This window comes from Girardinichthys multiradiatus, chromosome 14 (assembly GCF_021462225.1).
Source record: "Girardinichthys multiradiatus isolate DD_20200921_A chromosome 14, DD_fGirMul_XY1, whole genome shotgun sequence".
NCBI classification, from domain to species: Eukaryota; Metazoa; Chordata; class Actinopteri; order Cyprinodontiformes; family Goodeidae; genus Girardinichthys; species Girardinichthys multiradiatus.
In genome coordinates this window covers 33,613,675-33,639,310 of record NC_061807.1, presented here as the reverse complement: position 1 = coordinate 33,639,310, position 25,636 = coordinate 33,613,675, and the positions used below count along the sequence as shown (strand labels likewise).

The 25,636-nt window shown below is 39.0% G+C and overlaps 1 protein-coding gene across 3 annotated transcripts in view; it reads left to right on the top strand.

Annotated features, from left to right (window-relative positions):
* The window catches only part of arhgap36 (Rho GTPase activating protein 36), a 90,225-nt gene that overhangs the window by 12,495 nt on the left and 52,094 nt on the right, over positions 1-25,636 (top strand). The window contains exon 1 of one of the 3 annotated variants that reach the window (XM_047385510.1): positions 20,303-20,416. The exons of 1 other annotated variant lie outside the window; for it this stretch is intronic. The gene's annotated coding sequence lies outside the window, so the exon portion shown is untranslated. Of the gene's footprint in view, positions 1-20,302; positions 20,434-25,636 lie in introns of those variants that run through there. One more of the 3 variants, XM_047385509.1, reaches the window with a different exon arrangement.

Below are 25,636 nucleotides of genomic sequence, written 5' to 3'. Positions count from 1 at the left end.
CTTTGGCAGAAATGACTGCTTCAATGCAGATTCTCTATGGGGTTCAGGTCAGGAGAGTTGGCAGGCCAATTGAGCACAGTGATACCATGGTCAGTAAACCATTTACCAGTGGTTTTGGCACTGTGAGCAGGTGCCAGGTCGTGCTGAAAAATGAAATCTTCATCTCCATAAAGCTTTTCAGCAGATGGAAGCATGAAGTGCTCCAAAATCTCCTGATAGCTAGCTGCATTGACCCTGCCCTTGATAAAACACAGTGGACCAACACCAGCAGCTGACACGGCACCCCAGACCATCACTAACTGTGGGTACTTGACACTGGACTTCTGGCATTTTGGCATTTCCTTCTCCCCAGTCTTCCTCCAGACTTTGGCACCTTGATTTCTGAATGACATGCAGAATTTGCTTTCATCCAAAAAAAGTACTTTGAACCACTGAGCAACAGTCCAGTGCTGCTTCTCTGTAGCCCAGGTCAGGCGCTTCTGCCGCTGTTTCTGGTTCAAAAGTGGCTTGACCTGGGGAATGTGGCACCTGTAACCCATTTCCTGCACACGCCTGTGCACGGTGGCTCTGGATGTTTCTACTCTGGACTCAGTCCACTGCTTCCGCAGGTCCCCCAAGGTCTGGAATCGGCCCTTCTCCACAATCTTCCTCAGGGTCCGGTCACCTCTTCTCGTTGTGCAGCGTTTTCTGCCACACTTTTTCCTTCCCACAGACTTCCCACTGAGGTGCCTTGATACAGCACTCTGGGAACAGCCTATTGGTTCAGAAATTTCTTTCTGTGTCTTACCCTCTTGCTTGAGGGTGTCAATAGTGGCCTTCTGGACAGCAGTCAGGTCGGCAGTCTTACCCATGATTGGGGTTTTGAGTGATGAACCAGGCTGGGAGTTTTAAAGGCCTCAGGAATCTTTTGCAGGTGTTTAGAGTTAACTCGTTGATTCAGATGATTAGGTTCATAGCTCGTTTAGAGACCCTTTTAATGATATGCTAATTTTGTGAGATAGGAATTTTGGGTTTCCATGAGCTGTATGCCAAAATCATCCGTATTAAGACAATAAAAGACCTGAAATATTTCAGTTAGTGTGCAATGAATCTAAAATATATGAATGTTAAATTTTCATCATTACATTATGGAAAATAATGAACTTTATCACAATATGCTAATATTTTGAGAAGGACCTGTATATCTATGTGTCAACATAGGGTCTCACAGATGGCAGTTCATATCAGGGCAGAAACCAAGCAATGAAGTCAAAGGACCTGTCCAACACCAGACTGTGTCAAAGCATAAATTGTGGACATCGCTGAGTAGCTCAACAAGCTCTGAAGACTCCCATCATTTAAAAATAAAAGATGTTCAGTAACACCAGGATCCTGCTTAGATCTCCCCACCCAACCAAACGGAGTCATCAGGGAAGATCAGCCTTGGTCACAGGTAACCATAAACACAATGGTCACTAATGTGCTTGTTTGTGGAGATAAGAAAACCATCTAGAGGGACAACCATTACATCTCACCAATCACATCTTTGTGGTAGAGAGGGCAGATTTAGGGTGTCTTCACACCTGCCTCTTTTGGTCCACTTTAAACAGACCAGAGTTGGTTTCCCCCCTTGGTCTGGACCTTTTGTGAAGGTGTGAATACACTCAAGCGAACCCTGGTCCAGACCAAACAACCGGACTGAGACCCACTTTTTGAGGTGGTCTCAGCCTAACAATATTTAACATGGCAATGGCTGCTGTTCCTATTTAAAACTGTGAATGGTTTTTGTGAGTTAAGAAGATTTCCTTCTGTGTTAGGCATCCCAAGTTAATGTTTTCTGCTCATAAATCCGCTTCTTAACGCGTCTTAGTGTTGTTATACAAGCCATGTGCAAGCTGTCATATATGAGTAGTTGATGAGGCTGGGGCATTCCTAGAAAGTTACCAAAGACTCAGATAAAGAATCGCTTTTTGATAGATTAATCATTTTTGTGCATGTCAAGAAAAATCTTAAGCGTATCAATGATTTGTAAGCGAATAATGAAAGTAAAGGCCAATAAGGAAGTAGTACCAGGACATTTATGACTTTTGTAAAATCAGTTTTGGAAATACAGGATGCCTCAGGACAGAGATATGAAACCCTCAGTTGGCATTTTGCACACTTCCCCTCTATTCCCTGTGGACAGCCCCCTCCCATCCTCCTAGTGCCCACCAACAAGCTTGACTTTCCTTCTAAGATGGATCGTTTTAACTATAGCTGGTCAGGGTTTGTGTTTTTTCAGGCTAAATAACTCTTGTTCATTTTCCCAAAGCTTTCTATTAAGCTCAACATTGATTGAAAAGAGTAACCTCCGTAATGGTGGTTTTATTGAATTTATCTAGCTGTTTATTCCCTAAGGCTTGACTTGATGAAAATGTTTCACCTCTACATTTAGCTTCATCCCTCTTCCCATAAACTCTCAACAACTTCTCTGTCTCTCCTGAAAAAAAAACATCCCACGTGTTTGCTAACATCACCAGCAAACATGATCTCAGACTCTGACCAGTACATTTTAAATTGTTGTTTAACTTTACCAATTCTCTACCCATTCTAATAGTTTCAGTCATCAAGTAATATGACTTTAGTTCGACCTTGAATCTTTTCAACAACTCACTACAGCAGCTAGTGTGAAAAAAACATTTTGCCAGTTTATAAAAGCATATAAATTAATCCTTGGTTCTTCCTTAGTTAAATCCAGAGGGTGAGATTTTGGTTTGGCCAGACAGTCCATGCGAACTTTGGCAATCTTTCTGAGATTTTGGTTCAATCTTGGAGTGACTACAGTCAGTTTATGTATTTTTATTTCTAATAACTGCCCTCCGTAAAGCCAAGCAAAGTACAACTATGAACACATTTTTTCAGCCCGGCCAGTTTGGGTTTTGCACCACTGGCCTGTCATGACTATGTGCTGAAGAAACGTTTCAATCATAAACAGTCATCCAGATATTAGCACAGGAGCAGCAATAACTATAATTCAAAGTAAATGGGCTTTTACATAATGCAGCTATACAAACATAGTGAAATGAGTTCAGCAGGTTTTGTGTGTCTAAGCCACCCGTCAGTTTATTCAGACATGTTTGTCTTAAACAGGATTTTAATTGGACCTAGGAGATGATTCAAGAAGATTTAGGAGATTTTCTGCTGTTTTTTTTTCCTGATGTCTTGAAAGACTTACAGTTTAAAATGGAGGCCAAATAGCTACATCACATGTAAAAATTTGATGGGATGCTAATAAGCTAAACAGAATATGTTGCATCTCTGCGTGTCCCAATACCTGTGCAGTCTCTTCAGGTTTGACTTACTGTGTAATAAAGAATGGATGTCCACTTGCCTCACATATTTGTAACTTTTCTTTTATCAGAGAGTGCATTTCTACTTCTTTTAGCATTTTAAATATAGTATATTTAAAATTTTGGCTGAGATCATTGCGTTCTAATAAGATGGGCTCTGATCTAATGTTTGTTTTGACATTCAAAACCTTGTCTTTTTAAGCTTCTTGAATATTCTCTTTCTGCTTTTCATAAATTTGGGTAAATAGCAGCCAACTTCAGCCCTGGTTATTATCACTGTCATCATAAATTAAACAGTTACAAAAGCAGGCCCAGATCAAGGCAGGAAACAATGAAAACCTCGCATGAACCTTCGGTGAGCAAATGCAGTCTAACAGAAAATAAATTTATGGACACGTGCGTTCATGCTACACTACGGCAAACAGATGCTGATTATGACGTGTTTTCAACGTCCTGTGGGGCGGCTTAAGGGTGGCGAGTGAATAAAATAAGTGAATCACTGTTTAACTGGATAGGAACTACCAAATAACTTCATGGTAACTGCTTAGTTTCATGTCAAGAAAGAGTCAGTGGTGTTTTTTCAAAACACCACTTAAAAAGAGACGCTAGCTGACTCAAAGCAAGCTCATATTAAACAACCATGTCCTGCTTCCAGTTAATAGCAACGCTCAAAGGAAAGAAAAAACATCATGTGTTGATCAGAGTTAAATGTTGGCACGGATTTGGGATCAGTATCTTTTGACCCTCACATTTTCATTTTTGCATTATTGTCACACTTTAGGTTTCAAGCAGTCTTCATCCATTTACTGGACAAAGGAAAATGCAAATTTACAGAATAAGTTCTAAAATTCTGTCAGCAGCTTCTCTAACATTTCTTCAATTTTTCCAGACTATAAACATATAAGTCACAGTTCACAGTCTGTTGCTTAGAGCCAATTAGGTTTGCCAAGAAACAGATTTGTCCCGGTTGCAAGATTCAGACAAAGCACGTTTATAGCTGAGTTTGAGCAAATTTAGTCTAAAGTTATAGCACCTTACAAAAGTACTCAGACCTTACAGGTCAGATTCATCGGGTTGTTAACTAGACAGTTATTTACTGGTCTAGTGAGAGGGCACAATTTTGAACTTGAAAAACCCTACGTGACAGAAAACTAACTCTGGAGATTACTCTGAACTCAACACCCTCCTGGTATGACATCATGCTGTGGAGAAGCTACTCTCTAGAGGAAACAGGGAAACTGGTCAGAGTTGATTAGAAGATGGTTGAGTTCAATTTAATTCAGTTTATTTATATAGCGCCAATTCACAACACATGTTGTCTCAAGGCACTTCACAACAGTCAGGTACATACATTCCACTTAATCCTAACCATTGAACAGTGCAGTCGGAGTTAGCTTTTTATTCAAATTGGATAAAAAGTTTTTCTATCTAAGGAAACCTCCTCATTCCCTCCTCCTGGATGAGCATGTAGAGACAGTGGACAGTCACTGGCGTTGACGTTGCAGCAATCCCTCATACTGAGCATGCATGTAGTGACAGTGGAGAGGAAAAACTCCCTTTTAACAGGAAGAAACCTCCAGCAGAACCAGGCTCAGTGTGAGCGGCCATCTGCCACAACCGACTGGAGGTTTGAGAGAACAGAGCAGAGACACAAAGAGAACAAAGAAGCACTGATCCAGGAGTCCTTTCTATGGGAAGGAAAAGTAAATGTTAATGGATGTAGCTCCTTTAGTCGTTTCACCTAGAAAGAAATAACAGATAAACACTGAGCCAGTTTTCAAGGTTAGAGTCTGAAAGAGAGCACATAGAGTTAGTTACAGTTAAGCTCAGTCAATCGCCATGTCTAGGAGAGAGAAAGGGTTAAACATTAAAAGACAGGGCTATGTGGATCATCGGTAGAGGGTGAGCATTAAGTTGTTGCCAGCAGAAGCTCGGATGATTCCCCTCTCCAGAAAGGTGTCACAGGTAGACACAGAACCAGGCCAGGTGTAGCTTCTAGGAAGAGAATAGAGAGAACAAAGTTAAAAGCTGAAATAACAGCAAATAATGCAAAATTGGAGAGTAGTGTGAGAATGTAGCGAAGAGGGTGAAAGTGGTCGTTATGTCCTCCAGCAGCCTAAGCCTATAGCAGCTTAACTACACAGATAGTTTCAGTTCAGATTATTTAGTTAAACGGCGCTTATTTACAACAATGTCGTCTCAAGCAACCCCACAAAGGGTCCCACTGATGGTCATTGTTATACTAAAAACCACAATGATTGGGATACCTCCCTCTGTCAGACTGATCACAACCATCGGAAAAGAGAAGGGGTCACACAGTTAAATTCAGGACAATCCTGGAAGAAAAATGTGTTGACTTAGAGGAGCTAGATACATACATACAAGATACAAGGACAATAAAATGTGGAAATTCAAGGGGTATGAACACAAGGCACTGTTAAACAGAAAGGTTTGGAGATCAATGATACTACTTTCATAAACACAAGTTAATTTATACCACAATATCAGGTAATAAGGAAATCATTTTCATATATCCTACCATCAATTACGCAATCAGACATTATTTAGTTTCCTTTCCCATTTAACGATTAATTATTACTCATTTAATCAATCTATTTCTCGGTACTGCAACCTATTTTTATCAGAGATAAGAACATGTTAGTCACCTGAAGCTACACATTAAATGAAAGTACAGATTAATTATTAATCTAGTTAGTTAGAGGCGACTGTGGCTCAGTAGGAAGAGTAGTCGTCTTGCAATCAGAAGGTTGTGGGTTTGATTCCAGCTTCCTCCTGCCATATGTTGATGTGCCCCTGGGCAAGGCACTTAACCTCAAGTTGCCTACCGATCTGCGTATCAGTGTATGAATGTGTGAGTGTTAGTGAGTGCAATTGAGTGAATGTGGCTCTAGTGTAAAGCACTTTGAGTGGTCTGTATGACTGGAAATGCACTATATAAGTTCAGTCCATTTAACTTTTTTTTTTTAAGTGTTTAGTGATAAATGGCAAACCAGACAAACAACAAAAAACACATAATCTGCTTTTAATTGATGAATTTTTGTAAAATCCTGTTGATGTTGGAATGGAAAACACAATCTCTTTTTCTCCCGGAACGCAGGGCTAAATCAGACAAGGCTCACAAAATCAAATGGGGTTTTCTCCACTCAATGTTGGGAACCAGTGATCAAACGGTTCAGCAGATGGCACATTCTTGTCGAGGTCGGGGGCCCAGACTTTACTCCTTTTTCCTCTTCTGACATTTCTCTATCCTGTCCACCAGTAAACGTTTTCTCTCTATATCACATCAGCAACAGGAGCAAATGAATAATTACTGTCTCAGTCTAGGTCAAAGTAGGTTAAATTTGTAAAGCCTCTTTCTCTAACCTGATCAAAACAGGAAGACATGCCTCACACAGAATTAAGAAAAATGCTTTGAGCAATGAACGTGAGGCATGAGGATTAGACAGAATATCTCAGTTCAAAATCAAATTAAACAAAGCATCACCGTAATTTATTGAGTGATTAATGGTTTAACCTGTCTTAAAAGTAATGATTCAACATTCCTGTCAGCTGGAAAAAAATAATAATCTATTTCCTCGTAGTCTTAGTTTGAGTCTGTGAAGAAATCAAGGCCATTCACAAAACAAAGCAGGTGGCACATCAAATTAGGTGCAGAAACACTATACAGGTCCTTCTCAAAATATTAGCATATTATGATAAAGTTCATTATTTTCCATAATGTCATGATGAAAATTTAACATTCATATATTTTAGATTCATTGCACACTAACTGAAATATTTAAGGTCTTTTATTGTCTTAATACGGATGATTTTGGCATACAGCTCATGAAAACCCAAAATTCCTATCTCACAAAATTAGCATATTTCATCCGACCAATAAAAGAAAATTGTTTTTAATATAAAAAATGTCAACCTTCAAATAATCATGTACAGTTATGCACTCAATACTTGGTCGGGAATCCTTTGGCAGAAATGACTGCTTCAATGCGGCGTGGCATGTAGCTCATCCAGAGTGTTGGGTCTTGAGTCTCTCAATGTTCTCTTCACAATATCCCACAGATTCTCTATGGGGTTCAGGTCAGGAGAGTTGGCAGGCCAATTGAGCACAGTGATACCATGGTCAGTAAACCATTTACCAGTGGTTTTGGCACTGGGAGCAGGTGCCAGGTCGTGCTGAAAAATGAAATCTTCATCTCCATAAAGCTTTTCAGCAGATGGAAGCATGAAGTGCTCCAAAATCTCCTGATAGCTAGCTGCATTGACCCTGCCCTTGATAAAACACAGTGGACCAACACCAGCAGCTGCCACAGCACCCCAGACCATCACTGACTGTGGGTACTTGACATTGGACTTCTGGCATTTTGGCATTTCCTTCTCCCCAGTCTTCCTCCAGACTCTGGCACCTTGATTTCCGAATGACATGCAGAATTTGCTTTCATCCGAAAAAAGTACTTTGGACCACTGAGCAACAGTCCAGTGCTGCTTCTCTGTAGCCCAGGTCAGGCGCTTCTGCCACTATTTCTGGTTCAAAAGTGGCTTGACCTGGGGAATGCGGCACCTGTAGCCCATTTCTTGCACACGCCTGTGCACGGTGGCTCTGGATGTTTCTACTCCAGACTCAGTCCACTGCTTCCGCAGGTCCCCCAAGGTCTGGAATCGGCCCTTCTCCACAATCTTCCTCAGGGTCCGGTCACCTCTTCTCGTTGTGCAGCGTTTTCTGCCACACTTTTTCCTTCCCACAGACTTCCCACTGAGGTGCCTTGATACAGCACTCTGGGAACAGCCTATTGGTTCAGAAATTTCTTTCTGTGTCTTACCCTCTTGCTTGAGGGTGTCAATAGTGGCCTTCTGGACAGCAATCAGGTCGGCAGTCTTACCCATGATTGGGGTTTTGAGTGATGAACCAGGCTGGGAGTTTTAAAGGCCTCAGGAATCTTTTGCAGGTGTTTAGAGTTAACTCGTTGATTCAGATGATTAGGTTCATAACTCGTTTAGAGACCCTTTTAATGATATGCTAATTTTGTGTAATTTTGGGTTTTCATGAGCTGTATGCCAAAATCATCCGTATTAAGACAATAAAAGACCTGAAATATTTCAGTTAGTGTGCAATGAATTTAAAATATATGAATGTTAAATTTTCATCATTACATTATGGAAAACAATGAACTTTATCACAATATGCTAATATTTTGAGAAGGACCCGTAATTGTGGCTATTGTTCTCACGCTTTACAAGCTTATCTGTTTTGTTTTTGGCCAAGGGCGACAATCAGAGCTGTTACCACTAATGCAAAGAGACGATTATATGTAGTCAAACAAATAACTATAAGGCAGCTGTCCAGATATCTTTGGTGTTTGCAAGTAGCTATCAGAAAGCAGCATAGAAGCTAACTTTGTCAGTGGTTTTTGCAAAAACCCTTGAAATAATGAATTTCTGAAGGAGGAAGCTCTCATAATGAGGGTCAGTGCACTGAAGCCTACGTATTACTATGTGGTTATGCACCACAGCATGTAATAAGATGGAGAATTATAAGCATTTCCTGAACACTGAAAACCTGATTCACTTCTTGCCACTGAGCAAAACAATGCAAAGATTCGTGGAAATACCTAAACCAAATTATAATAATTTGCCTAATCAGTTTATTGAGAACCATTTGGTAAAACTCCACTAAAGCCACAGTGAAAAAATGTTTAATTAGTTATGTTCACTCAATTTATGTGCACTTGTTTGATTTCAGTTGATTCTCTCTTCTGTGCTATGGTTTCATCCACTGACAGGTTAATTCCCCTTTTCTGTGTTTGGAAAACTCCCATGACAGAACAAGCAGACTCTTTTAATTTCTGGGTTTCTTTTGTTTTTTTTTCCCCTGGTGCAAAGAACAACAAAAAACATTCATGTACTTGCAAGAATATTTTTGACGCAGCACACATTTTTGGCAAAACTAAGGAGGACACATTTTTTTCATAGACTGCAAAGTGGGACACCAAGAACTGGTTGGGAGTACGGAATAACAGCTTGGATGGATTCGTCGCTCTTGAACCTTTTCATATATTGTCACCAAGGAAGACTAATGGAGCAAAATACAGGGAAATCCTGGAGGAAAACCTGTTAGAGACTGAGAAGGACTTCTGAATGGGGGTGGGGGTCACCTTTTGTAAGACCACAATCCTAAACATACAGAGTTACAATGGAACTGTCTATTTTAAGGCATAGGTGTGTGTATTTATGGACCAGTCAAAGTCCAGACCTTGATCCAAATAAGAATCCATGGGAAGAAATTGATGCATTACATTCAGTCCAGCTGGGCGTGGGCTATTTTGCAAAGAAAAATGGGTGAAAACCTGACTAGTTAAAGATGAAAACAAATACATGCGAGACTTTTTTGATTTTTATTCCTTAAACGTTTCGAGAAGCATGCATCATTTTCCTTTCTGCACCTAATTTCAGACTACTTTGTGTTGGTCTTTTACATTACAAAAAATAAAATTTGGATTAAATAACTTTTTCTTCCTGGGAGGTGACAGAAAATTTGATTCACTCATTTTTGTTTCAATGCTCTCTTTTCTGTTCTCATTTTTCTGCATCACTGCCACTGCATTTATTGTCATGGGTTATGACATTTGAACTTGTTTTGGAAGAAGTGATTCAAAGTGGAAAGACAAAGGAAGTATTGACAGTGACCTCTCCGTGATAAAGACTGAGAAGATGATATTGGTCAGACAAGACAGACAGTTACAATCTTTCACTCTGGTTTGGACTCATTTTTTATCCTCAAGTTTCAATTTCAGTAAGTTTCCAGAACTAAAGATGTTTTTAAAATCAAAATGTATATTTTGGGATGTATTAACCCTAATTACTGCCTAATTGCTACTTACACTCATAGTTTATAACCCATTAGAATATTGTAGTTAAACATCAGACATTCACATTCAACGAGCTGTCTACTGTCCACTCCTTTAAATTCCTACAGGAAGTACAAACCGAAACAGCAAGGAGGACTGACATTATCAAAGACAAAACCGAGGAGCAATTTCCTCCCCCGACAGGAAGTCGTTGAATACTCGCTTCATACTCGCCAACACAAATTACGAGAGAAGGAAGTTTTAGGAGGCTGGAGGCTGTCAAACACTGAGGGTGCTGATGGTTGGGAAGATGGGCGTAGATGTGAATGTCCTGTTTAGAGAGGAGGGACAGAGAAAGAGAAAGGACATGTTATCGATGCGTTCAGTGGAATCCTGTTTTCCCTGACCCAGTTGGCATTTCCTCTCCTGCTTTTTGAATCTCAAGAAGAAACAGATACACACCAAACGCTGACAGAAAGAAGTGTCGTAATGGATAATGTATGTTGGAAACCTGGCCTTCAACATTACTGAATAGTAGAGTATCAATAAATATAATTTGCCAGATTTCACAGGTGGACAAATAAAGTGTGTAAAAATACAAACCTGCAAATAAATGCAGTAAAAAACATGGACCTAAAGAACACTACAACTATAACTGTGTTGAACTTGGCATAGCAAACTGCAGCAACGTTGCAGAAAACCAGTGGGGTTCTTCTGAAGACTGTCCTCATTTAGTAGTCTAACTACAATTAGCAATACAAGCAGATGACAAAATGATTTTAGCCAATTGATGCATATCATGCATTAAAACATTAAGAACATATTTATGAATAGATCTTGTACATTATGACTAACTGAGGCTATACTTCTACAGGTATGTTCTCCTCTGCATCTACGCAGTCACTGGGATTCAAATCAGTTAAATGTCAGTAGATGGTAGTATTACTGAAGCAGCAGTAATCATGTTGCAACATAAAAATGAGTCCAGAGGTAAAAGGAGAACATTTAAGGGGATTTATTACAAGGAGCAGGGTTCAACATACAATACGGCTGACAGAAAATGACAAATCCAGCCCAATCTTCTCAAATACAACACTCTAGATTGAACTAGAAAATAAACAAGCACTTAACCAAGCAAGGTGGGTCAGCACTACCAAATTAATGTGCAGCTGCCAAAACAGTCTACAAACAAACCACACAAAGCAAAGCAGGGCTCAGCTGTACAAAACGTCTTCCAAAAGCTGCCCCACTGAAAGAATGAATCCAGGAGCCTTTTGTAGGATGTATGTGGGTCTCATCATCCACTGATTGGCTCGGTGATTCAGCAGGTCCAATCAGGATCCTCAGCAGCCTCCAGGCAGCCAAGTATCTGAGTGTGCTCCCACACCTGAATCTGCATAGAAGAAAAGACTGCAAGGCCAGAGGCCGTAACAAATCAGAATTTAAAAGAGGAAGACCCTTGCAATGCTAGGCTAAAGATGCTCTTAAAGCCATTGTGACATAATTTACACTTTTACGTATGAGTCTTGACAAGGCATTTAAAAACAGCTCCAGGTCAGAAATTCAGATTGATGAGGTCTTCTACTTATTTTTTCTACACTTTTCTTTGAAAAACAAAATCAGCTTTACATTACATCAGTAAAGGTGCCTCTGATAGCTAATCTCTAGGCGATTCTTATCCAGCCGTGGCTAAAAAGCTACTCGAAAATCTATTGAAACTACATTTTCCTTCCTTATGCTACTCGGTGAACTGTGATGAGAAATTATCTTCCCGTGTCAGTCCATGATTTTACAGATACCTCAAACCTGCCCATGTCAACATGCTTCTGGGTAAATGTTTGTATAAAATGGGTTTTCCCACTGTCTGAACTAGTTATATCTAACCAGCTCTAAAATAAGTCCTCCATTTCTAGTGCAAATAAATACAATTACCACATCCATAGTATTCCACTTTGCAGCAGTTGAATCTGATCTGCAGAAAATATGCCTGCTGTATCACACGGTATATTGTCAGAGGACAAATAGCCTTGTTATCGGACTTCTATTTGGAAGCACCTTATCTTCGAACCTTGCCATGATCCCTATATAAGCCTATCAGCTAATAACAAAGTCCCCTGTAACATAAATTTGCCTGACTACTGAAAAAATAATGTCAGGGCTCTTTATCGTTTATTTACCCTGACAGATTACTTGTAAGAAATCTGATATTACTATAGAGCTTTGAGCTGGCTTTACAAGACCATTATGTGCACTGTCTTCTTATTACACAAGATGTAATGATCCATAACTACATGTGCAGGTAATTCTATAAACAGCAGTGCCTTATGAACCAACCTGCAACTGCTCTGCTAGTCTCTAAAGTAATATAATATCCTCTTTTGTCACTGTATGGTGCATGTAGTCATAATTGGCTGTGTTTACATTTCTGTTGGTTCAGGTAAGCGTGTGTTTTTGTGTATTTTTGTGTATGTGTAGAGAGAGAGAGAAAGCAACAAAAGAGGTAGTGTGGAGATAATGGCATCTATTTCCTGTAATGTGTAGCTTGCAATGTTGGACTCTGTCCTCTCTGCGTAGACAGTACTGAAAAATCAAAGTTGCAACACATTTAAATTGTCTTACTCAAGAGTTCTGAGTGAACTTTGAACTTTCACTCTAATCTATTTTTTATTGTTTCAACAGCATCTTTATTTTAAATTTAAAAAGGTGAATATTTTAGTGGATCCTAAGTATAAAACAAATAATTGAAATGAAGGAAAATATACTGATGCATATGTAATTGGAGATTTTCTGAGCTTTTAAAGGCTGAGACTAGCATACATCTTTTAGAAGGGAAACAGAAAAAGGTTTATGAACTAAAATGCAGGGATATTTCAATAAATTTGAACCATTGAAAGGTTATTTCATTTTAGTAAGTCAATTAAAAAAGTGTAACTCAATTTTTGTTTCATCACACATATTTTTAAGGTATTTATTTCTGTTGCATTTGATGATAATGGCTTACAGCCAAAGAAAAACAGAGAAGCTGTCTTTTAGTATTAGAATTTTCCATAAGATCGATGACAAAAATATTTTTAATACATAAATGTTAGGTGAACCAGTTTTAAGGCTTACACAATCAATATGGGGACAACCTATGTCTTCTTAATTGTCCAGCAGACACTTATTGACTCTTTGTGGTGTTTTTGCATTTCATTTGGAAATTAAAGTTGCAGTTTGGCAGGTTAGAAATGTTTCAGGCCTGTTAGATATCCTTAGCTAGTTGTATCTTAGCTAAATAATTACTTTCATCTGTTGTATGTAGTTGTTTCAAATCCATTTATTACCTTACTTTCAGTTTGCACTAATTTGTGTTGGCCTATCATGTACAAACCCAATAAAATACATTAAGGTTTGAGGTTTCATACATACAAAAACATTCAAAGTTTCAGAATGCTTTTGCAGAGCACTGTTTCGCTATAACGTCTCAACAGAACCCTACTTAAAAAACTGAATCCATTTAAAACCAAATATGTGCCTATTGTTTAAATTCTTTTTTTCTGTCTGCATTAAGCCCAAAGGGCTTGTATTGAAAAAGGGACTTACATGCTTTTCTTATTTTTTGCCGTACTGTAAGTAAATGCACCAGACATTACAGTACTTTGATCAACCCTGATGAACTCAAAGCACCTAAAGTATTCAGCGGTTGTCTTTTGTGATTCTTGCTGTCTTGTTGAACATACTGTGGCCTATAGGTGGTGCTGTAACCTTGAAGTTCATCATTATGTTCTGACATGGATTTCCTGCTCTGGCTGAGTGCATTAATTTAAGTGATTGTTGCCTGTGCATCATTCATCCTGTTTTGAAGAAGAGAGCTGGAGTCAGCACATAGGCTTAAGGACATGACCATACAGTGGCACCTGTAACCTTTGAACTGGAAATGTGTGGCAGGGTTAGAGGAAGTGATGACGAAGAGGACCACTGTAAGATACCCATGAAATCAGTGGAACAAGACAGGCAGGGAGTGCCACAGGTCAAATTGATTTCTACAATACTAAGCACTTTTCTACACTTGGAAACAGAACAACTGTTTGATCCAAACTGAAGCCTTTAACCCCTGTTTTTCATATATTTTGTACATGTGTAAATTTCTATTTTGGCTTTGGCTAGGAAAATGAGAAAACGGAAGCTCATTTGCTTCTGTTTTCAACCATAGCATATACATAAACAGAAATCTTTATGATATTTAGCAACAGCAAGATAAGAAATGCTTTGTGACAAAAAGTTAAGTGAGGTTTGGAATTAATACTGATTTATTTTAAATTGTGTTAAATAAATGGACTGCATTGATATTGTGTCTAGCTAAAAATCAGGAATCCTAATCAGAACCCCCCCCACCCCACCCTCACCCAATAAAGACTTGTAGAAAGCCTTAAAATAAAGTAATCTTTTATTGCACATCAAAAGTCAGACATGTCCAGTCTTTCGTTTCAATATGTTTCATTTCAACATTCTCACCATATAAGCTATGAATTATAGGACTGTTTGAAATATAGGCTATAGAATAATAACTGTTTTTAACATAGTCACTAGTGGCCTAATTATTGGTCAGTAAAGAAGTGATTTATTATTTTTTTAATTTATACTTGATCAGACTGTTGAGGAACTCCTAGTGCGTAATCCATTACTTTATGTTTCTCTGGTGCATAAATATGTCCATAAATATAAGTCCATTTCTTTCAGCCATGTCCCACTAGACTGATGTTGGTAAATGTGGGTCATACACAGCGTTGACAGCAGGGCACATAAAAATTGTGCCACTGGTGATTTTATTACAAACAGTAATTTTTCCACACTGAATAAATGTATCCAAATTAAATGTTGAATTTTTTCTAAGTTAATCAGTGTGAAATTAAGCAACTGCAATAAAATATTAGGTTAATTTAAAGCTTTTTACCCATCTTTACCAGGGGTATACGTTTTAGTGGGAAATTAAAATGTGAACAACAAACTCAAGATGTTTTTGCGAAACATGAGATGGGCCTTTGTGTTCCTGTAGGTCGGCAGTGGTTTTGGTCTTTGGACTCTCCCATGACTCCCCTTTTTGTCCAATCTCTTTCTTATTTTGGAATCATGGACTCTGACCTTAATTGAGCCTAATGAGATTTACTTTGCTTTAGATGTCATTCCGGTCCCTTTGAGAACTCCTGGATGAGTTGCTGATGCATTATTCGAGTAATTTTGCCAGACCCACCACTCCTGGGATGGTCTACCACTAATCCATGTTTTCTCCATTTGTGGATAATGGCTCTTACTGTGGTTTTCTACACTCCTAAAGCTATGGAAATTGTTTTGTTTCCCTCTCCAGAATGGTAGATGTCAGTGAACTTGTTTCATATCTGATCTTAAATTCCTGTAGATTGGAGCATGATGTGTTGTGTTGCTATGAGAGATCTTTTAGCGTACTTTAAGTTGCACTTCATGTCAGAAAGGTTCTAATAAATAATTTCTTGAATATGTGCTTTGAAATTTGGTCAATCATTTTGTAGTTATTCAGGGTATTTTTGGATGATATACAGGATATATTTTTTGATAATGTGAAATATGTGTTTGACAAAGAAAAAAAGAAAAAACAGAATAAATCTGTATAAGGGGGAAATACTTTTTCCCAGTACTGCAGACCTAAGCATGTTGAGGGGAGTTGCAGATGTTTTTGCAGATGTATGGGAATACAAATTAGCCTTGAGTGGGAAGAAAGACCCAACTAAGTTCACTGATTATAATCACTCAACAATTGTTTATCATTTAGTGTCTCTGTAGGTTAAGTTAATTTTTCTGTTTCCTTTTTGTTTAAGTGTTCACTACATGTTCCACAGCCCTACAGTCTGTAGTGTATTTCTTCCATTGTGCAACATCTTCTACATCCATGTCTCTTGTAATTGTCCTCCATCGTGGGATGTTCAGGGTCATTGAATCTAAACTCTGCTGTTTTGACCTGAGAAGACAGAGGGCTCACAGATTTTTTTTGTTTTGGGCTTTGGGATGTGTTGACAGCCCTGTTCCTGGCATGTTCTCACGTACACACACGTAGACAAGCTTCGACATAGCCAGTAAAAGAAAATTGAATTACGTGCTGGAAATTCTGTTCTGTTAGGCTATGATTCTATTCTATGATCTCTATTTTAAGAGAAAACCTCAAATGCCTTGTTATTATTATTTTTTGTTTTTGTTTATCCTACTATGGTATATGGTAGCCCATCTCAAGCACCCTCTATTTCATTGTATCTTCCAGTACAATGACAATAAAGACTATTCTCCTCTATTCTATTCATCTTTAAATTTATTATTCATATTTTCACTCTCTAGTCATGTAGGTGTGCTGGTCTTCCACAGGTCTGCAATGACTTTTTGAAGAGCAGGAAAACAGGAATCTTAATGATTCTTAATGAGTGGATTCATGTTTGGAGATTGTGATGTTGGGCAGGTATGTCTGGTATAGCTTTGAATTGGTTTGGTTCTTATTAATTGATTAAAAGTGCTTCTGTCTGTATTTAATGTAGTTTTAAATAATAGTTTAGTTGTTCTAAAACGTGGAGTTCCTCAGGGTTTGGTTTTTGGCCGTATTTCATTTGCGCTTTCTTTGCACTATATTTTAAGATAAAGCAGTTATATCTTCTAGTGCTGCTGTGCTGGTGATATTAAGCTTTTTTTTTACTACATTTAAATGCAAATGATCAGTCCTACATAATTACTTAAGATATGTATAATACTACCTGTCTGATCGTTTTCTCCTGTAGACCAATGCGTGTATCAAGCACAGAAAAAAGCAAAGACCTTGTGAAAATACACACCGAAGCATGAATGAAAGTTTAATTTTCCACAGTTAAACATGTTCTTCACTGACATTTGCTGAAAAAGCTACTTAGCCAAGAAGAATCTATTACTACAAAAGCAATGTGCAAAACTCAGATTACAATTAGAGATGCCCACAGGGATATAGATCTTTCTATTTGAGAAAAATATGTCCCAAGGTCTGCTGAAACTAAAACAGGACTGTTTGGTGCTTTTTGGAGGGAAACATGGGGGGGAAAAAAACTTGTAAGCCTAAGCACTATTGCAACAATGAAATTTTTAGGCAGGAATTTGTTTGTTTGGGCACAAAGTTAACGTTGTCCAAATGGAAAATTACCCTAATTGTACTTTGAAATCAGCTAAAAAATGGAAGAACCACAAAGTAGTGATTCTGATCAGCCGTCACACAGACCAGATCTCAATCCAATGGAAATGTGTGGACAGAGCTTAAAAGATGTGTGTGTGTGTGTGTGTGTGTGTGTGTGTGTGTGTGTGTGTGTGTGTCAAGGAGAATGGGCTAAAATTCCAGAAAATTACTTTAACAACCTAATTAAAAGATACCCAAAATGTTTGAACCACATTATACAATTTAAAAGGCAATTCTACTAAAAGCTAAGGAACTGTATATAAACTTGTGAATTTGAAGAAAGTAATTAAAAAATATCTTCAGAATTCTCCCTCGTTATTCTGGCACTTAGTTTAGTTAGTATTATCAAAATAATTTCTACTTGCTAATACAGGAAATGGTTGGTCTGATTTAATGTCAGACCATCAGACAAAAAGCTTATGTCTTTTTCATACCATAGATGTAAACATGTAGTTTCAAGTGTAAATGTTTACTTATTGATAGTTTTCCAAAAGCAGGTCAAGATCAGTTTAATGAAAACCATATTACCAGATTTTACTGTTTTTGTTGATCTTGTTCTTTTGTTTTTCTAAATCTAATAGATCATTATCCCATATATCCAACGTCATAGTTGATTTAATTCCAGCTCAATTAGGAGAGATCCAGGTCAGATCTGGGCTCAGGGAAGCTTTTGACGGCCACTAAAATATCCTACGAGTTGATGATCTCTCACTTGAGCAGATTTCCTCTTGGCCTTTTTTTCGTTCAGCTTTGCTCTCCTCTTTGTCCTTTATATAGACCTTTTATCCTGTCCTTTTAATCCTCCTGGACATTTGTTCACTTGCTCGCTCCCTCGTTCTTCTTCTCTTTCTGTCTTTCTCCCTCCTAACTTCTTCTTTGGCCTTCCTTTCCCTGCTGCCCTTATTCCAGTCCTTATTCCCTTTTTTATCTGTTTTTTCTCCCTCCAGCACCAACACTGCCTTCCTCCTCCCTTCACACCACTCTCTACAGGAGACACCACCTTGTCTCCTGTGGTTACATCTTATCTTTGTTGCCTTATTACCCGTCCTGTCCCAGCAATACCATATTATCTCCTCCATCTTCTTCCTGATGTTTTTCAAGTACTTGTGTTAACACACTAAGATATTTCTCATAAAAGTAAAATCTGTCTCTCTTTATCTAGCCATAGAACAATAGTCCTGATTTCAACAGTAAGGCAGCATGTACACCTCATGTAAACATGAATCAAAATCTATGCCTACTCCTGATTTTATATGAAACACAACTGCTTGGTTGTTTAAGATATTCATATATCCCACATAAATTATTAAAAGTCAAAGATTTATAAAGTCTACCAAAAACGCAAAATCATGCTAAAAATGCCAAAAATCCAAAACTGAAACTCAGAGATGGCTTAATTTGATTCAATGAGTAACCGAATCAACTATTCCATTTGATATTGATGTAATAATATTTGTTTGAGAGCTGAAATAAAAATAAAACTGAAAGAATAGTGGTAGGTATGACTTTATTCACATATATATATACTTTACTGGCAGATGGAAATAGCTAGAGTTTTTATCTAAACTGTTGTTAAACACTCATGCTGTTCAGGCTGTGCACCAACAAGATCCTTTCTGGACATCCCAAAATTTAGGCTATCCAGCATGTTTGGTAATTTCCAACCAGAGCTACTACAGTTTCAGATTGTAACTGCGTGTAGCTCAACTGGTAAGGATGAGTCCTGCTCATTAAATTCTCTTTTCTCCTAGTAAATCTGGTCTAAAACTAGTGTTTGTTTAGAATCTAAGCATCAAATTTAGATGCTGAAGATCCACTTTTAGTCTAAATACACCCTAATTTTACCCCTAGACCTATTTGACATGTTTTCTATTTAAACAACTCACTGTGACAGTAACAGGTGACAGACAAGTTATAAATGATTTCTAAGCACAGGGAGAATACTCCAACTAGCCAACTGTTAGCCGCTAGTAGGGCTCACACAAAAAGGCCTATTTCAATGATGTACTGCAGATAGAAGTCTGTCATTCAAAATCTATATTACTTCAACAGAAACAAATCCAAATCAGGTAACTCTATTTGAAAACATTTTATTCTTGAAACCTCTGAAAACATTTTTTTTTTTTTTTTGGCAATAGACCCATTTTGGAATTACACACTTGAAAATGACATATTTGGTTGGTCAAACCTGAATTGTATTATTATTCATGGATTTTCGATCATTAAAGACTGTGTTTGATTTATGAAATATTAACTATATTTGTAAAAGCCAAACAATTAAAGGATTTTTAATTTGCCATGTGATCTTGATGTTTATCTCGTCTCGTGAGCTGGAGGCATTTCTACACCTGTATTCATTCCCTTCATTTTCTTCGTCCTTACCATCTGATGCTTTCACCGTTTTTTTACATCCTCAGTTATTCTTGTAAAATTCCTCACCATATTTCTGTTTCACTATTTTTTTTCTTATCCCTCATCATTTCACGTACTCACCTTGACCACCACCTCTCCCTTCCTTAGTTTTTCTTCCTTCTTTGATATTTTTCTCTTTCATTCCTGAGTTTTCCTTTTCTAATTCTCTTTTTCTAATCAGCTTTCTTCTGTACTTCTCATTTCCCTCCAAACTTTTCTGTCAGTCTGTCTGTAGTTACTCAGTTTTATGCATTTCTTTAAATATTTCCCTCCCTTTATTGCCTCCATGACACCATCCATTTTCCATGATTTCTACCTGCTAACTTCTTTTGTTTCTCTCTCCTATTCATCCTACGACACTGTCTTCCTCCTTGCCGTTTTGATTTATCCAGCTTCTTCTGTCCTTTCCTCCCACCTCTCCTCCCTCCTCTCTTGTGTTTATGTTGTCAGCTCCTAGAATCCAAGTCTGCGACACCGCTCCTCCTCCTCCTCTTTTAATCTAACACACTGCTCAGCCCTCCCCAGTCAGTCTCTTTCAGCTCAGGGTTGAGATGTGCTTGTTTGGCTGAACAAAGTCTGGATAACTGAGGCTCTGCAAAGTAAAGGGACCAAAAGTTGGGGATTTTAATTGAGAAAAGGTGAAGCCCTCCTAAAGGTACAGACTGTTTGAGTGCTTGTGGGTGTGAATCATATATATATATATATTTTGGATTCTGTGTAGTTTTCATGTTGACAATAATTAGATGCCAAGTTTACTTTCTTCATTCCCTTAATTCATATGAACCTAAATTGGGGAAATGAAAAATATATATCAAGGAACACTTTTGAGACACTTAGATAGATTTCCAATATTTAGCAGTATTTTTGGGATATTGCTGAAATGTTGGTACACTGTGTTCTTTAGGGGGTACCCTAAACTTTGTTGGGCACCCCACTGATTTTACCACCCAGACAATGTATGTATAGAATTTTCATTTCATTTTCGTGTTTATTTATCTATGTATTTTTTCTTGCATTTCTGTCTATTTTGTTTTTTAGTAATCATGATACTTTATTTATTTGCCACACATTTCATCCTAGCCATTATCCCCCCTACTATATAACAGCAACATAATAAAACTGAATCTATATTGTGTATTTTGGTATTAACCCAAAATGATCAGTGGCCCCCATCTGGCCACCCTTTTGAAAACTTTCTGGAGATATTCTTCCTTGTGAATCCAATATTCTCCAGAGCTGCACTATTGTAATGATACATCCATGATACACGCTATTGTAGAAATATTCAGTTTACGTTTCAACTTTCTGAGTATTCTTACAGCATATACAAGTCTTTTGAGTCTCATTTATTTTCTCTACAGAGAGCCAAAAATGTTGCCACATAAATCATGTAGAGGAGGTAACAGGTTCTTAAATGCTTTTGTAACTGACTGTGGTCAGCTAGACCAACAAAAATGTTCATAAATCAACTCTATCAACTCTAAAGGAACTACTTCCCTTCTAATGTCAATAGCCTCAGTCAGAGTTACAGGGAGTCCAGCATGAAGTGCTCACCCTCATGTCCAGGGGTCATATTAGATTTACTTAAAACACACAAAGTCAAATGCTGAAAGGAGCTGGGTGGCTCATCCTTATAACTTATAACTATCTATAGTCTAAGTACTTGCAGATATTTTCATTTCTGTGCAGTGAAAATAGGGGTGGATAGGGTTTAGGAGTAATGGGGTGGTAATGATTTAAAGCCCACTGGGAAAAATATCTGATAAAGAAATATTGCTCAACCTCAATACATTAGCGACCTGTTCAGGATGTACCCCACCTCCTGCCCAATGACTGCTGGAGATATGAACCAGCCCCTGCCTGCGACCCAGCAAGGATAAGAAGGTATAGAATGAGAATCAACTTAATTCGCCAGGTTTATGTGTATAGACAAGGAATTTTACTTCAGTTTCCATCACTCACATTATGTATCACCATCAGTCCAAAAAACAAAAACAATGTGTATAGACGCTTAAATTAATAGGGACAAGCTGTATGTGTTTTATGTATATCAAAAAAATGGAAGGCAGGTTGTGGTAGTGCAATATGCTTATTTTTTTCATAGCAGAGTACCTGGCTACTCGGGCTGTGAGGTGTTCATTGTGTTCATCAGAGTAACAGCCTGGGGCAAGAAGCTGACTCTGTGGCGGCTGTTTTTTTCGGTAGCGCCGACTTGAAGGTAAAAGTCTAAACAGCCTGTGACCAGGATGTGTATCGTCAACAGAGCTGTTAGCTGACTTTTTTCTGCAGATCTAATTGATTGTTGCAGCTTGGACCTGTCCTGCTTTGTTCATGAGCCAAACCTTGTAGAGATGGATGAGCACAAAATAGTCTGAATGATGGCAGTGTAGAAGATGACCGGCAGCTCCTGTGGATGGTTATACTTTTTGAGTTGCTGCAAGAAGTAGAGTCTCTGCTGGGCCTTCTTCTAAACAGTGTATGTGTGAGGACCACCTCAGGTTCCAAGAAAGGGTGGTTCCTAGGAACTGGAAGGGATTCACAGTAGACACAATGTTGTTGAGGATCATAGAGGGAAGCAGTGTGGCGGAGTGGTTCTCCAGAAGTCCACCATCGTTTCCAATGTCTTTAGCAGGTTTAGATGCAGTTGGTTCTGAGAGCACCAGTGGACCTGTCGACCCACCTCCTGTCTGTATGCAGACTCACACTGTCCTGGATCAGACCAACAACAGTGGTGCCATGTGCAAACGTCAGGAGTTTTACAGACACGTCTGCTGAGGAGCAGTCATTTGAGCTGTGTGAGCTTTTGGTGGAGAATATTTGAATTGATGGTGTTGAAGACCGAGCTGAAGTCTACAAACAAGATCCTGGCGTACAGTGTCTTCTGAAAGTGCTCGGCCCCCTTGAACTTTTCAACCTCTTGCCACATTTCAGGCTTCAAACGTAAAGACATAAAATTCAAATTTTTTTGTGAAGAATCAACAACAAGTGGGACACAATCGTGAAGTGGAATGAAATTTATTGGATGTGTCAAACTTTTTTAACAAATAAAAAACTGAAAAGTGGGGCGTGCAATATTATTCGGCCCCCTTGCGTTAATACTTTGTAGCACCACCCTTTGCTGCAATTCCAGCTGCAAGTTGCTTGGGGTACAGGTCCTTCTCAAAATATTAGCATATTGTGATAAAGTTCATTATTTTCCATAATGTCATGATGAAAATGTAACATTCATATATTTTAGATTCATTGCACACTAACTGAAATATTTCAGGTCTTTTATTGTCTTAATACGGATGATTTTGGCATACAGCTCATGAAAACCCAAAATTCCTATCTCACAAAATTAGCATATCATTAAAAGGGTCTCTAAACGAGCGATGAACCTAATCATCTGAATCAACGAGTTAACTCTAAACACCTGCAAAAGATTCCTGAGGCCTTTAAAACTCCCAGCCTGGTTCATCACTCAAAACCCCAATCATGGGTAAGACTGCCGACCTGACTGCTGTCCAGAAGGCCACTATTGACACCCTCAAGCAAAAGGGTAAGACACAGAAAGAAATTTCTGAACGAATAGGCTGTTCCCAGAGTGCTGTATCAAGGCACCTCAGTGGGAAGTCTGTGGGAAGGAAAAAGTGTGGCAGAAAACGCTGCACAACGAGAAAAGGTGACCGGACCCATAGGAAGATTGTGGAGAAGGGCCGATTCCAGACCTTGGGGGACCTGCGGAAGCAGTGGACTGAGTCTGGAGTAGAAACATCCAGAGCCACCATGCACAGGCGTGTGCAGGAAATGGGCTACAGGTGCCGCATTTCCCAGGTCAAGCCACTTTTGAACCAGAAACAGCGGCAGAAGCGCCTGACCTGGGCTACAGAGAAGCAGCACTGGACTGTTGCTCAGTGGTCCAAAGTACTTTTTTTGGATGAAAGCAAATTCTGCATGTCATTCGGAAATCAAGGTGCCAGAGTCTGAAGGAAGACTGCGGAGAAGGAAATGCCAAAATGCCAGAAGTCCAGTGTCAAGTACCCACAGTCAGTGATGGTCTGGGGTGCCGTGTCAGCTGCTGGTGTTGGTCCACTGTGTTTTATCAAGGGCAGGATCAATGCAGCTAGCTATCAGGAGATTTTGGAGCACTTCATGCTACCATCTGCTGAAAAGCTTTATGGAGATGAAGATTTCATTTTTTAGCACGACCTGGCACCTGCTCACAGTGCCAAAACCACTGGTAAATGGTTTACTGACCATGGTATCACTGTGCTCAATTGGCCTGCCAACTCTCCTGACCTGAACCTCATAGAGAATCTGTGGGATATTGTGAAGAGAACGTTGAGAGACTCGAGACCCAACACTCTGGATGAGCTAAAGGCTGCTATCGAAGCATCCTGGGCCTCCATAAGACCTCAGCAGTGCCACAGGCTGATTGCCTCCATGCCACGCCGCATTGAAGCAGTCATTTCTGCCAAAGGATTCCCGACCAAGTATTGAGTGCATAACTGTACATGATTATTTGAAGGTTGACGTTTTTTGTATTAAAAACACTTTTCTTTTATTGGTTGGATGAAATATGCTAATTTTGTGAGATAGAAATTTTGGGTTTTCATGAGCTGTATGCCACAATCATCCATATTAAGACAATAAAAGATCTGAAATATTTCAGTTAGTGTGCAATGAATTTAAAATATATGAATGTTAAATTTTCATCATGACATTATGGAAAATAATGAACTTTATCACAATATGCTAATATTTTGAGAAGGACCTGTATGTCTCTATCAGTTTTGCACATCGAGAGACTGAAATTCTTGCCCATTCTTCCTTGCAAAACAGCTGGAGCTCAGTGAGGTTGGATGGAGAGCGTTCGTGAACAGCAGTCTTCAGTTCTTTCCACAGATTCTCGATTGGATTCAAGTCTGGACTTTGACTTGGCCATTCCAACACCTGGATACGTTTATTTGTGAACCATTCCATTGTAGATTTGGCTTTATGTTTTGGATCATTGTCTTGTTGGAAGATAAATCTCTGTCCCAGTCTCAGGTCTCTTGCAGACTACAACAGGTTTTCTTCCAGAATGGTCCTGTATTTGGCCCCATCCATCTTCCCATCAATTTTGACCATCTTCCCTGTCCCTGCTGACGAAAAGCAGGCCCAAACCATGATGCTGCCACCACCATGTTTGACAGTGGGGATGGTGTGTTCAGGGTGATGAGCTGTGTTGCTTTTACGCCAAACATATCGTTTTGCATTGTGGGCAAACAGTTGGATTTTGGTTTCATCTGACCAGAGCACCTTCTTCCATGTTTGGTGTGTCTCCCAGGTGGCTTGTGGCAAACTTTAAACGAGACGTTTTATGGATATCTTTGAGAAATGGCTTTCTTCTTGCCACTCTTCCATAAAGGCCAGATTTGTGCAGTGTACGACTGATTGTTGTCCTATGGACAGACTCTCCCACCTCAGCTGTAGATCTCTGCAGTTCATCCAGAGTGATCATGGGTCTCTTGGCTCCATCTCTGATCAGTCTTCTCCTTGTTCCAGATGAAAGTTTAGAGGGACGGCCGGGTCTTAGTAGATTTGCAGTGGTCTGATACTCCTTCTATTTCAATATGATTGCTTGCACAGTGCTCCTTGGGATGTTTAAAGCTTGGGAAATCTTTTTGTATCCAAATCCAGCTTTAAACTTCCCCACAACAGTATCTCGGACCTGCCTGGTGTGTTCCTTGGTCTTCATGATGCTCTCTGCGCTTTGAACAGAACCCTGAGACTATCACAGAGCAGGTGCATTTATACGGAGACTTGATTACACACAGGTGGATTCTATTTATCATCATCAGTCATTTGGGACAACATTGGATCATTCAGAGATC